This window comes from Lactuca serriola, chromosome 7 (genome assembly GCF_051521515.1).
Source record: "Lactuca serriola cultivar US96UC23 chromosome 7, Lser_US96UC23_V15, whole genome shotgun sequence".
Classification (NCBI taxonomy): domain Eukaryota; kingdom Viridiplantae; phylum Streptophyta; class Magnoliopsida; order Asterales; family Asteraceae; genus Lactuca; species Lactuca serriola.
Window position 1 is genome coordinate 78,232,718 of NC_136414.1, and position 3,543 is coordinate 78,236,260.

Here is a 3,543-nt window from a genome sequence, read left to right on the forward strand (position 1 = left end):
ATCAGTAAGCTTTGTTTAGTTAATTTTTGTTCCTTTGTTTAGGTAACAATAACATAATAGAACACTAATAGGTTAGGTATTTGAATGTTTCTGATTGATTATTTGTGTTTCAGAATGGCTACCGATGAAGGTATAATTGATGTTGATGATGAAAATAACAATGGAGTTGAAGTTCCATTAACCGGTGAACGTAACACCGAAGAAGAAAAGAAGTCAACAGGTAGGGTGAGATCCATTGTATGGGATCATTTCCCATATGTCAAAGGCGCTACATCTTCAAAATGTAAACATTGTAAAAGAGTATTGGCTTGTGGCACTAGAAAGAATGGTACATCTGCATTACTTACTCATCTAGTCCATTCATGTAGGACCTCCCCACTTTATAAAAAACCCGATATAAAGAAACAAACGACTTTAAGCTTTAAGCCAAAAGGTACGGAGGCGAGTGGGTCTTTGGCTAAGCATTCTTTTAGCCAAGAGAAATGTCGATTAGCCCTTGCCAAAATGTGCATTAAAGACAACAGACCTTTTAGCATTGTTGATGATTAGGGTTTTAAGGAGTTTGTGTGGGAATTGAATCCTGAGTTTAAGCTCATATCTAGATGGACTGTCGCTCGAGATTGTTTATCGATTTATGAACAAGAGGCGGAAAAAGTGAAAGCTATGATGAAAGGCCAAACAGTGTGTCTGACTATAGACACTTGGTCATCGGTCCAAAATGTCAATTATATGTGCCTCACTGCACATTGGATCGATGATTATTGGGTTTTACAAAAAAAGACCCTAAATTTTTGCCCTATAGAGAATCATAAGGGTGACACGATCGGGCGCCTTGTTTATGAGTGTATACAAAACTGGGGGATTGAGACTGTGTTTACTATTACAGTGGATAACGCATCTTCAAACGATGGGGCAATAAGATATTTAAAGAGGATGTTGAAGGGTCCACATGATATATTAGATTGTAAATATTTGCATCTTCGTTGTTGTGCACATATCATCAATCTCGTGGTTAGAGATGGATTGGAAGAGCAATTCGAATCTGTTACTAGAATTCGAAATGCGGTGACTTACGTGCGATCATCACCAGCTCGATATAAAACATTTGAAGACTGTATTGCTCGAGTTGAAATAAAATGCAAACAAAAGCCATCTCTTGATGTCGATACAAGATGGAATTCAACATATCTAATGTTGGAAACAGCCGTAATTTATGAGAACGCGTTTGAAAGGTATGTTTACTTGTTATATATTTATGTTATATTTCTCGTTTCAGTGACAAAATAATATCGTATCCATGTTTTATTTTCTTAATAGGCTTTATACGATAGATTCTTCTTATGGAGCTTATTTCCGCACCGAGGCGGAAGAAGATTTGGAAAGGAGCGCAAGGAAAAGGAAAAGGAAGACTAGAGTACTTGGTGCTCCGAGTGATGTTGATTGGGAAACAGCTAGGTATGATTAACTTTTTTTGTTAGTACTTCGTATATATCTTTTGAATACTTACATATTATTATTATTATTGATATTTAAAATAGGAATTTGATCGAGTACTTAAAAATATTTTCTGATGTTACAACCAAGATATCTGGTTCGAAGTATGTAACATCCAATATTTTTTTTCTGAGCTTGTGAAAATGCAAGCAAACATCACCCGAATGTGCTTGAGTCAAGATGAACAAAAGAAAAAGATGGCCATGTCAATGAAAGAGAAGTATGATAAATATTGGGACAATGTAGATAATATGAATTATCTATTGTATGTTGCGGTTGTTTTGGATCCACGCAACAAGCTTTGATATGTCAATTATTGCATTCAAACGATTTATGGTACGAATTCTGAGAAAAGCAAAGAGATATTGGAAAAGGTGAAAAAGACTCTTGATGATTTGTTTAGCCATTACAAGAGTAAAGTGGAAAAAAACAATGTACAAAACACACAAGATGGTGGTTTTGGTGAAAAATCAAGTAGCTTTTGTGAGATGAATATTGATTTGGAGCTTGAATTTGACAAATTTGACGATGAGGGTCAAGATACTAAGAGCGAGGTGGATATCTATTTAGCAGATGGAAGGGAAAAAAGGGACCAAACTTTTGATCTATTAGGTTGGTGGAAAGCAAATTCGGCCAAATTCCCTGTATTGTCTATACTAGCTAGACATGTTTTGGCAATGCCAATCTCGACGGTTGCATCAGAGTCGGCATTTAGTACCGGTGGTAGAGTTATCGATAAGTATAAGTATAGGAGTTCACTTAACACCGACACTACAGAAGCTTTAATTTGTACACAAGATTGGATACGGCTTTCATTGGTGGATCTTGAGTTAGGTTGTAGTATGAAGACTAAAGAAATTGAAGAATTGAATGAGCATATGGCGGGTATAAAAATTGGTAAGTTTTCACCATATTTTTTGGACTTAGTTTTTCACTTATGTAGTATTGTACTAATAATATAATATTATCATGTTTAATTGTTTTCTGTGTAGATGCACTTTCAAGGGGTAAAAGGCCATCCAATGATGTTCAACAAAAGAATGATTGAATTGATTTTCTACCACGTAACTAATATATTATATCTTTATTGGCATTTTTTTAATGGTTTTTTAAGTTTAGAGTAACTAATGATTTTGGTTTTTTACTTGTAGTCTATGACGCAGAAAGAAAGTCTCAATTGCAAGCTGTTAAATAGGATGAATGAATGGTGAATTTTTAGAAGAGAAAAAGTGTTAAGAGTTTCTGTTTTGTTGAATTTTGAAAAGTGATCGAAATTTGTTGATGTTTTGAAGATAATATCAGTTTGTTAGTGTTAAGTTTTTGTCTATCTATTGCTTTCTTTATATCATTTGTTTACTAAAACTAATAGTCTTGAACTCTTAAAAGCGTATAAAAACAACAAACTCTTAAAAGCAAAAAAAAAAACACCTTCACATGGTTAAAAACCGCATAAAACCGCTCAATAAAACTGCACTAAACCCATGTGGTTAATAACCGCAACTGTAACCGCAATTAACCAAACCGCATCAAATAACCGCATAACCGAACCACAATACTAACCGCACTATGTGGTTTCTAGAATTTAATAACCGCATCTGTGGTTAGTGGTGCGGTTTTAGCCAATAACCGCACCACGCTCACCCCTAGCATAAACGTGTCAATAGGTGAAGAGCACCATTTAATTGTCTGTACGATTTCTCGACGTCATCATAAATTTTGATGTAGTATATATAAAGCTCTTATGAAGAGCCAGATTATGATATCTTTCTACATATTAGTAAGAGGGAAATATAGGAAGTTTTCAATAAAACGTAATTTCACAAGAGATTGATACGTGTTGGTCAAATTGTCTGCAAAATCACATACTTGGCGGTTTCAAGAGTGTTCAGGTGAGTTATCTCACTATACTATGTATTACAATATATATTCATGTATGTTAGGATAGAGAGCTAGTAGAGTAAAAATATAGTCTTTATGTGCTTTATGTTATTACACATGAGTTATTTGGTAGAGCCGAAAGTATAATCTCTATATGCTTATTGTTACTAT